Source organism: Protopterus annectens, chromosome 10.part0, assembly GCF_019279795.1.
Source record: "Protopterus annectens isolate FY-2018-M chromosome 10.part0, PAN1.0, whole genome shotgun sequence".
NCBI lineage: Eukaryota > Metazoa > Chordata > Ceratodontiformes > Protopteridae > Protopterus > Protopterus annectens.
In genome coordinates, this window is record NC_056744.1 from 1,168,679,618 (window position 1) to 1,168,691,995 (window position 12,378).

The window sequence follows — 12,378 nt, forward strand, 5'->3', positions numbered from 1 at the left end:
ATTTGTATGTAAATCTTGTTTTCAGTACCTATCATGACATCATTGTGTCAGTGTAGATATAGAGAAAATCTGAATAAACAATGAAGCTAAAAAGTCAAGCAGCATCCCATTATCTATTTTTTGGCAAAATCTTTTACAACTTTATCATGAGAGATGCAACATAAATATATTAATTACACAACAAATATGCTTCCAAACATGACTAATATACTTTAAAAAGTTAATAACAGGTGCAGGATGGATTTTCACTTTCTGAGCAAGAACTATAAAACGACTGTCACTGACTGGCTGTAATCCTCAGTAAGAAAAGTCAATGGAAGTCTGGCAGTTGGTGTGCAGAATTAAGGCTTCAGGCTTTTAATGAGCTATATTCTGTAGGTAAGGATACGGGGTTTGATTTCTTTTTACTTCCATTTGCCAGATGTGTGACTCTGAGTAAGTCAGTTAATCAGAGAGTAGCATTACTGAATACTGTAATATGAAAACCTAATGGCTGGTGTTTACTTACCATACCAGAAGTTACTTGGATGTAGACATCTGAGGTCTTTGGAAAGAGATAGATCATGATCTCCCTCTCACTGACACACACATAGGATGCCTCATTAAGATGTCTGTCTATTCTCCAAAGGCTGTGCTAAGTTCTTATAGTGTAGGAATGCACTAAAGCCATGCTGTTCTCCCAGGTGATTCAGTCTTTCCATGTGTGCTTAAAAAAAACAAATGCATACTCCATTCTCACTATTATTAAAAAAAGAACTGTGCTCATGGGAAAAGTTCTCCAATAAAAAAAATTATATTCACCAGTAAGAGGGAAAGACCACACTTTTGGGAAAGAGTCAGCTGAACAGGAACGAGGCTGATGAGGAAGAACGATGCTTGCCCTTTCAGTAAGACAGGATCAGTTTTAAAAAAAAAAGGGACATTTTAAAATTTTTAGTATTCCAGGGATTGGGGTGCACAGTTTCACAGGGAGACACATGCTCCTGTTTGTCCCCGGTGTAGCACCATACTGCTTCCACTAGTAATGGGTGATGTGGCTGAACTTCTCAATGGTGCCTTTTGTTGTAAGCTTAGTAATTCCCTGTGAAATGTAATCTTTCAAACTGGCCAGACGTCAATCTAGCGATGTTGCAGAATAAATATTCTGAATGGAAAAATACTTCATCTTCTACTTTTCTTGCACAACTCCTACTCAGAAAACTCAAGCTTCTAGTATATAAGCTGGGTATAAGATGGAGTTATGGAAATCTTTACCTTTTACTGTTCGCCAATTAATCTTTAAAATTACCACCTCTTGTTATTATTTCTGATAACAAAATTCATAGCTAGGAGCATTTAATATTGAAAACAGTTTTCAGTGCTGGACTATCATTCCCTACACTTAGTTGAGCAAACTGATATGTACTACAAGATGCATTCAGAATCATGCAGGTATATGGTATATGTCAAAACTATGTTCATGTTCAGGCTGTATTCTGGACTCTGTAGTAACTTTTTTTTCTCTTAAAAACATATTTTCTTCAGTATTTTATACCTCAATCAATTTTTATACAAACATCAACAAAATATCCCAGGGAAGATCATTTAGTCAAAAAATATGGCTCTCTCCTTACTTTCTCTTTCAATTGTAGGGATGCCCCCAAAAGAAATTCTGAAAGTCATAATACATGGGCTGCCTGATAAAGTGCTTTACAGAAATCACAGTGGATCACCACAATTAACAACCATTGCCATAGAGCTGTGTTATGTATAACATTTTTCTTGGCTTAACATATCTGCAAGATTTAGATAATCTGCAGGAAACTGCTTACTGTAGATTAACAAAATCTTGCAGAAATGTTTAGAAAACATTGTGTTCTCATTTACGATGACATTTCCCAACTCTGAAAGCTTGATTCTTAACACTACAGGAGCAAAAGGGCTAATGATGCCCTCCAGCAAATGAACCAAGGGATATATAGTGCTATATGGCTCTCACCTGGGTGGTGGTGACAGACTTGCACAACAAGAGAGGGAATGACTGAATATATGGGACAGAGGAAGTAGAGTCATTGGGTAAAAACCAGGGAATGAGAGGGAATTATTAATACATTCAATGAACTCTTTATAAAGGTATGCCCCTGGATTCATAAAGCTTGCGCCAGGCGCAGGTGTAGCATTGGCGATCTAACACCAAATATGGCCACCGAGCGATTTAGGTACGAGCTGTTTCCACGTGCACTACCTCTGTACGCTGCAGATGCGCAGCTCCCAGCACATGTATGCTAATTCCCCCATGCACAGCAGTGTAGCATGCAAATGAAGGTATATAGTGATTCATGAAGTGGTGCAGGCGTAGGGTAAGCATGCAGAAATGTAAACCGAAAAAACAGTTTACATTTTTTCAAGCATAAAATCGGAGCCATAACAGCAGACCAAACTCACGTATTATACTGTTAATATATGCCAATGGCTAAATATATAGCCATTGGCATAAAAAAACATGCACAACACATAAAAAAGAACATTTAATGTCATGGCCACACTAACGCAAAGTAAAATCGCAGTGCATCGGTGCGCAAATGGGATCACAATGAAAATATATTTATATGTAATAAAACTGCAATGTAACACATTTCATGAATTCCCCATAATAGTCAATGGCACGCATGCTACACCACAACCATGGTGCAAGGGTTGCTAAGGGTCTGTGACAGCGTTCTGCATGGTAACTAGGAATTAGTAGTCAATGCCATGCAAATGAGACAAGTAATACTGAATCGCAAAATCCCTGCTGGCGTAAGAATGTACCTCACAGCATAGCGGTACAACACCGAGGTGTGGCCTGGAGATAAAGATGACATCAAGAGAGGGGTGCGCAACCTTAGCTGTAAGCACATTGGAGCATTGCTAATCTGGTTTGCCTGTTGGTAAGCAAAGCCGCAGGGTAGGGATGTGGAAGTAGCCATAGCTTTGCTTAGCTGAGAGCACACAAGATAACTGAAAGTGCATGTGAACGTGGATGAAAACGTGATCGAAACCCGGTAAATGGCTGTGCACGGCTCGCACCACAGCTGAAACAGGAAGGATATGGGGAAGACAATAAGGAAATGCTGCAGCATGGTAATTGGAGTACAAATGTGTAATTAACACCTAGGAACCCACAGTGGGCCATTGACAACAGCTAACAAGGCTGCTAGCAGCTACCTGCAGAACAGGAAAGGGGAGGTGCCGTACTGCAAAGAAAAGAGAACTGTCACAGCAGAACAAAGCAAACTTGCAGTAGATAGCTACATAACACATTTCGCTACACAAGCCTGGGTTGGGAAAATACAAAATAAGAAAGCCGGCAGCTGGATGCATGCCTGACAATGGGAGTGGAATTGGGTTGAAAAGTGAAGTAAAGGGCAATAGATAAATCACGGCAGCCAAGCGTAATTCAACACCAAATGCCCCACAGTAGCAGTACCTGCTGTAAAACCCATAATTAAGATATCCTGCAGCTGGAATTGCACATACACACCCAATTACACCAGCAACATCCATAGCACAATAGTATAAAGTGTGAAAGAACCACACACACACTTGTGTATTCCCAGACACTCTGCACCATTGGTGTATACAGACAGGGAACTTTTAATATATACATGTTAGGGGCTGCCATAACTTTGATTCTCCAGCATGTGTTGGAGACTGACGGTGGTGTGGAGGATGATGCTGACATCCCTCTCAGGCACTGGAGGAGGAGAAAAGTGTTCAGACCCAGGGTAACCTGCCAGGGGCTACATGATCTGGAGATAGTAGAATGTTACAGGGTGGACAGGGACACCATACAGCAACTTGTTGAGCTGTGCCAGCCACACCTCAGAGCCAGAAATAACAGAGGGGAACCCATCCCAGTGGACATGAAGGTATGTGTAAGCTTGAGAATACTAGCCACAGGTACCTTTCAAAGGCCAACTGGGGATATCATGGGGATCTCACAGGCATCAGCATCCAGGGTACTCCACCAGTTCCTTGATGCCATGTTACCACATGCCAATGAGCACATATACTTCCCCCGAACACAGGAGGAGTTGGCCAGCAATATGCATCTCTTCCACCGTGTGGCAAACTACCCAGAGGTACTGGATGCAATAGACTGCACGCACATACACATCAAGTCACCACCCGGTGAGCAGGGTAGGCACTACATAAACTGCAAGGGATACCCCTCCATCAACTGCCAGGTCATGTGCAATGCCCAGGGTATTATCATGGACGTGTGTGCTGGCAGCCCTGGAAGCTATCATGACTCCCACATCTGGCATGCCTCACAGCTGTATCAAGTATTTTCCAGGGGGGACATCCCATATGGCCACCTGGTGGGGGATGCTGGCTATGCACTGGAAGCATGAATGATGACTCCCATCAGAAATGCACACACACCCATGCAAGGATGCCATAATGAGGAACACACAAAAACCAGAATCATCATAGAGCATGTGTTTGGGATGCTGAAAACACGGTTCCATTGCTTGGACATATCTGGTGGAGTCTTGCAGTACTCTCCAGGCATGTGTGCCCACATCTTCATAGTATGTGCTATGCTACACAATATGATCGTGCTGAAACAGCTGCAGCAGGGACAGAATGGTGAAGGCTCTCACAGCCCACCACCATTGCCAAGGGCCACACAGGCAGAAAGGGACTCAGACCACGAACACCCTGTGCCAGCCCCAGTAGGCAGATGGAGGTGTGCCCAGTATGCCCATGCCTCGGCAAAGAGGGAACGTATAGCACACACACTGACAGTGTAGGCACCTATGGACTGACACCCTTCTCTACCTGCACACACAGTAAACATGGATGGCAGACACACATGACCACCTGTAAATTGTCATGTATAGGTGGTCTACTGTGTGCATCCTACATAGGCAGCCCCCAACTATTATACACACAACTGCCACTGGCACAAGGTAAATCAATACCTGAACAGTAAATTAAGCTATCAGCATGTGTCAATACTGTATGTATAGGTTCATAGGTACATAGGTAGTTACATGCCTAACTGCCAGAGGCCATTCATAAGCCTAGCCAAAATGTATCTGTGCTGTCGCCACCCCATTGATTAACTAACTGTCCCTCTGTGGAGCAGAGCCAATTGCAAGATCCCTGGGGTGTATCCACTGTTCCCCACCCACTCTGCAAGGATTCCCTGGAGTGCTAGTGAGGAGCTCCATATAATGCAATCAGGGATGTAGTTCCAAAGCATGGGGAGTACCCATGACAGGAATCTGTCACTCCAGCATCTTCCAGTTATGGTTGTAGCAAGGTGTAGCTCAATACAGTGTGTGGCTCACTGTGACATGGATTTCCATAGGTGGAGCATATCCATTAAGCCTGACTTGGACATGGCTTTGTTGGCCAGCAAATATAATCTCTGAGTAAATGAGATGCCACTGAGTAATGCAAGAGTTTATGCAGTCTGGCAGCATAGGACACGTGTCTGAGGGCATTATCCCTCTTGGTGAGGTACATTTGTGGCCCTTCCAGCTGTTGGATGTGTCTTCTGAGATACGTCCAAAATGGGTTATCATACTTGATGATGGTATTGATGATTGATGAGTAAAGAGGCACAATAACCTCAGTCTGTTTAGATGTGAACCCTTAAGTAATCAGATGGCCTACATAGACAGATGTCCTAACTACGTCACAGATATGATTGTCAAAGGAGAGATCACTATCTAATGGTGTCTCCACATACTCATTATGTCATCTGAATTATAGTGTCTGCACTCATGTGTTAATATGTGTGTGTGTAGTTTCCCAAAATGGAATGACCATGCAGTATGCGGCCTTTAGCTGGAGGCCATGACTCTGACACCCTGTGTTGGTCTATGTGAAGCCCCTTGAAGGATATCTGTGACAGCTGGACTGTCTGTTATGGCTCCCAGTCTGCAGTAATTGACAAACACGGCCTGCTGTAGTCCACCTGTGTTAGCCCATACCTCTGAGAAGTATATGGCATACAGTATGGGTCCTAGGACTGAGTCCTGTGGGACACCAGTTGTGACTGGTCAAGAGTTTGACCTGGAGGCTGCTAGGCTTACCATGTGGGTTCTGTGTATAAGCCTGTTGGTAAACCAACCTGTGATGTATGGGTGTATGTACTGGCTGGTGAGTGTAGAAATAATACCTGAGTGAGGAATGGTGTCAAAACCCTTGGCGAGGTCCAGGTAGTATGTGTGAACTACCACACCTCTCACTTAATGTCTAGGTGTCTGTAAGATGTCAAACAGGTTCAGTAGGCATTATTTGCACTCAATCAAGCTGACCTGGGTTGGGTCAGGTGTCTGGAGGTTACCATTGTCTATGTTAATGAGTGCCATGAGGATGCACTCCATAGCCGTGCAGATCAGGCTACTCAGGTTTATGAGGTGGTAGTTACCATGGTCAATTGTGTCACCACCTTGGTGGAGTGGTATAGCTGTTGCCATGTGCCATTGAATGGCCATGTAGCCTGTGTAGAGGCTGATGTTGAATTGCTATATTAGGCAGGGGGGGGGTCACTTTGTCTTGTAGTGTCTGCAGGATGCGGTCTGGGACACCATCTGCCCCCATTGACACTCTGTCATGCCATTTGAAAGGGCCATTACCACCTATATGTCTCAGGTGTCAGGGATACTGTACGTTTTGGGTATTGTTGTGGGCCCTATAGGGGGTGAAGCTTGCTCCGAATATATCATCAAGTGTGTTGGTGATATCAGTAGGGACAGTATATACAGTGCAATATTGCACCAGCACAGTGCAAATCTGTGTGTTACTGCTTACATCCTTGACATAGCCAAAGAAGCCTTTGTGGTCATATTTTGAATCCATGCATTTTTACCTGTGGGTGTCAGCCTTGGATGATTACACGAGTAACATAAGTATCTTGCTAATACTGGTCATGGACATCTGCATGTCTTGGGATTTGCTGTTGTTCTGGACTACTGTCCTACTTCTGTTGTAGAGCCTGTATAATGCAGGGGTTCAGCAGACTGGTGTCCTTGTGTAGGAGTAGCGAGTCCTGGTTTACCACTGATGGCACTACCCATACATCTTTGTAGGTGCTTATAGAGTGCATTTGTAATTCTGTCTGTATCTTGAGCAGTGTCATCCCTGAGCGTGGGGGCTGTGAACCCTCCCACCTCTGTCATTAGTACTGTGAATTTAGCTGTAGGAAAGGTATGTTCTTTGGGTGAAGGAGATGGCTGGGAGTGGAAATCATCGGTGAATAGTTCATGGTCAGATCTAAACAGTGACCGGTTCACCTCTACTGTAGTGCACCTGTTGCACATGTCAGTGATTGCCACTTCTAGTATGTTTTCACCTCTCGTTAGTCCATCTACCAACTGATACAGGCCATATGAGGTGATAAATCCCAGGAAGTGCTGGGCCTGGAAGTGAATACTCGAGTAGGTTATCCAGTTAAGTGTAGGGTAGCTGACATTGACCAATAACAGGGTGTCTGGTAGGACTGTCATGTTTAGCACTGTCTCCAGATAGTTGTAGTGGTGCTCCTGGGTCATGGATGGTTATCTGTAGCAGCTCATAGTTTGCATTGCAGTCATGGCTGATGTTAGCTGCACATGGATGATCACAGAGGTATCATGCTGCCCCACTATCTTGGAGGTGTAGGTATCCCCAATGAATATGGATACACCCCCTCCATGTCTGTGCCAGTCCATGTTCAGTGGTTGAAATGTGTGCTATGGATTGTAGTCTGGTAGTGCTGGTGTGCTCATAGGAGCCTTATACAGGTCCCAGTCACAGAACAGATGTAGATGTTGTCCATACTGAGGGGTGCTGTGAGTGCATGCATGTTGTGAGAACTACCTCTGGTGTTGAGTAACCTAACCCTCATTGATTCCGCTATTGTGCAGTTCATGGAGGTGAGATTCACCTCTGAGACCTGCCTAAAAACAGCACCATGGGGGCGCCAATAGCCTTGTCCAGCATTCCAAAGCCTTAGGCTGACACATGCAAGTTGGTATGGCATTGTTGCAGGCATGTTTCCCATCTGTGCTTGTGTCCCATCTTTCCTGTAGGTAACCTACTGGTAAGCAATACAAAGCCTGAAATCTATACGAGTCCACTAGCTTCCAAGATAGGCTTTTGCAGTGATTATGTATCAGTAGTCTGTATGCTATTGCTGTACTTAACTGTCTGACTACATGGTGATTTTACACTGTATATTGTGATCAGAAAACTCTATCTAATCACATATGATGTTGGAGATGGCCTGCACTGTAGAGGTTCACAGATAGGTAGTAGGCTATCTGCCTAAGGGCATTTAGCTACAGTGTGGTGGCTTTACCTGCACCATTGATGAAGTAACTGAGCCTCTGTCAGGTATAGCCAATGAAGTGATTCCAGGCAGAGTTGCTGGAAGCTGTTGAAGACTGGGATGCTGTCGGGTGATAGGGGCACATAGTGATCTCAAAAGGGCATGTTAACATGACAACTCAACAGCATTCAATTTACCCAACAGGTCTTGCAGCTATAAAACTGGAGTGGCACCCCCACACTCTGGCTGTATGTTTCTCGGACACATGATCCCAGGGGTGTATATACTGTTGGCCAGTCACACATCAAGATTTCCCCTGACGTGTGTCAGTGAGGGGCTATGCCAAATGTAGTTAGGATGTTAAGGTATAGTCTCTCAATTCATGTGTTATGTTGGTATTCCGAGAAACTCACTGGGTGTGGGTGGCTCCGCCTGTTGTGTAGCCAAGCTTACACATAGGATTCATGGACATAGTAAATAGGCAGAAGGAACGTTAATGTCAATAGTGTAATGGCTACAGCATTTGCATAATATCTGTGCATTCATGGTTCAAATCCCAATAAAGTCAGAGATGTTTTACATGTTATATAGTATATCTTAACCACAGCTTGCATATATAGGTAGTATTCCACAGAATAATAAACATTTGGAACAGACATAAACCCATGTGTGCTGGAGAGTACAGTTAACAAACAATGTAATGTTATGTAAGCACATAGTGAAATGTTATGTCACTGAAATGTATATATCCTGAGTAGTTAGCAGAAGTGGCCATATTTGTGTGCACAGGTTGTAGAATGTAAAGTTTGTTTAACTGTGTACAACCGCTGGTATAATGTCGCACAAACACCTTTAAACCTGCATACAACTGCTTAAATTAGCCTTATTCTGTAGTAAAACACGTCTAATACATCGCAGGTGTTGAACCCTAGAACATGCACACCATAGTCATGGGACCTAACACTAAGCCACCTAATCTGTATACATGGTAAGTGGTCATTAGACTACACTTTTTACTATAGGCATTTCACAGTACAGACCACAAATGGGACAGTCACTTTGTGTACACATGTATAGTACATTGTAATGTACTGTAATGTGTGAATCAACATATACAAGTCTACATTTGTATGTGTTACAAATTAATACTAAATATATCTATATATATATATATATATATATATATATATATATATATATATATATATATATATATTACTGTGTGCACATAGAAATATATATATATATATATATATATATATATATATATATATATACATATATATATATATATATATATGCAGTAGCATCTATAGCCATATATATATATATATATATATATATATATATATATATATATATATATATATAAAAACATCTATGAACACACTTTATGACACAGAAGCATTCCAAATGGATAGAAGTGTACGCAAAACACATGCAGCTCTGGTATTATAACTATTAATATACACCTAATTCCCCAGAGAAGCAATGGTTGCTGTGTATGTGGAGATTGGTGTGGGGGAGGACCACTGGCTAATGGAATATGCATCAAGGAGGGCCTGTGTCAGATGTTCATTACGCGAACTGGAGGGGTACACATGGAGTATGGGCACAATGTAAAAAGGACACAAAACAAGAACCACTCACATCCATAATACACCCTGTCAGGTCACATTGCAAACTGAATTCAACAAAAATATAAACATTAACAGGTTTCATACATATGTACACCAACTGACTTACACATTTGTTTGCAGTAGTGAGGAACGGCTGTAATGAACTGTACATACTAAACACAATAAAAGTTGTACATATCTCAGATTCCTCAGTGGTAAAGCCAGTGACTGTGGTGTTCATAGTCCCAGTTTCAAGACCTGCAAGGGCTGTTACTTCATTTTGAGGTCCCGAATAAGGGATGTTGGATACAGGTTATTAAAGCACTTTTTAAGCAGACATTAGTGGGTTATTGGTCCGGTAAGTGCCGGTAAGCGGCGCTTAAACATGACTACACGGATAAGCGCCACACAGGTTTAACCTTTGCTGAACATCGCGCAGATCACAGGCAAAGCCACCCACAACCACTGAAATGTGCGTTAATCGCCCTTGCACTACCAGTGCCTGCTCTGAGAGGTAAAATGACCACTGCCAGGATTAGAACACTCAGCCATGTACTCAGTCTTCACAATAACCTACCACTAAGCTACCTGAGATGTACCAACAGCAGCTGTGTATTCTGACAGGTTAAAACACAAAAGGGAGGATTGTGTGGAAATAGGACAAACTGCCATGTACCCAATGAAAGGTGTATGCTATATATATATATATATATATATATATATAAATCAACATATATATATATATATATATATATATATATATATATATATATATAGAGAGAGAGAGAGAGGGAGAGAGAGAGACAGAGATGCCGATATATAGGGATATACATATATATGTAGATATATAGATAGGTTAACAACATCTACACAACCATGGAGGTACATATAAATGGGATACCTACCAAATACCGAATGCTTGACATACCAATGCACGTAATCATGAGGCTTAAAGACCTAAAGACCACAGTACTGAAGCACCAGAAGTGCGAGTTTTAAAATCCTGATGTTAAGGGACATTTAGTTAGTGCTTCTGGTGTAGCAGTTCAGGTAGGTTACTGTGTGTAAGTGTGTTTCTGAGGGCTGTAGTGTGTGTAAGTGTGTGTTCTGAGTGTGGTGTGTGTCCCTGGGGGACTGTAATGTGTGGGTGTGGGTTTGCTTTGTGCGTCTGTGCGATCTCGGAGGTAGAATATTAAAGTAGGGGGGTGTGGGGAGTGCAGCCAACCACATGGGGGGTGTAAGGGGGCTTGCCCACCTGCTCATACGTAGTGTAGGATGGTTTGTTTGGATGTGGTGGGTAGCAGTGTGTCTGTGTGTGCGTGTGTGTGTTCCGTGTTTGTGTTACTTTCCTGAGTTTGACTGTAGCGAGTCTGAGTGTTCGGTAATGTGGTGTTTGGGAGTCTAGGCCCGGTACTGTGGGCGTCGGAATTGTGTGCATTCGGGATTCCATAGGTATCCCGTATACAGCAGTTGAAGTGTTCATATATGAGTATAACATGGATCATAGTAATCACACATTCCGCATGACCAAACTTTTTGAACAAAGGATATGAGGAGTATATGCCTATACACTATTACAAATATGTGCTAGAGTACTCAGTTATACACCATTATTGCCATGGTATTGGCTAATGGAGTAGCTGCACAGATGATGTGCATGTAACTAACTACTTTGGAACACCAATTTGTGGTCAGGATAGCATGTTACCGATATTTAACTATAAAAGGATGGCTTGTCACACATTAAAACCATCTGTATATACCAGCAGAACATTACAAAGAAGATTGAAACACAAACTGAAAAAGATTGAAATAACAGTCAACGACACCTTGGGTTACTAATAAGGTATGTAGTACCTGTTCTGTAATAATTAAAGTGTACGCAATGCATATAGTGGAAACAGTTATCTTGTAGTGATGTATTGTTGAGCATAGTAACGCTTGCAGTATTTATGAGTGTACTGCTGTAGGTCACAAGGCAAACACCTCATACACCACAAGGGATGCTATATAATGGCTTTGAACCCAACAATTCATCTCCAGCTGCTGTCAGTGGCAGGGTTGGTTCAACAAGTATGTGCTATAACAGGGGATAGTATATGTTGATATATTGTAAACAGTAGGCATATGTATGGGTGTATTACTGAGAATAACATGTCAAAGGTGGGCCTACTGTGCAATTATGATTTGCATTGTGGGATATTGTGCCAATAACTGCGTAATGTACAGTATTGTAGGCAGATATGTATTACATTTTACATAGCATTACTGTTATGTTAGGCAAACATTATTTATGTCTATTGGCATTTACAATACACAATAACAGAATACATATGACTTGTAGTCACCCGACAGTTTATCAGCATGATAGCAAAGTAAAATGGAAGAGCTAGTTAACTATCCATGCACATAAAAGAAACATGGGAATAGGGTTCCCAAAAAAGGTAAGGGGTACCCTTTTTTGGCCCG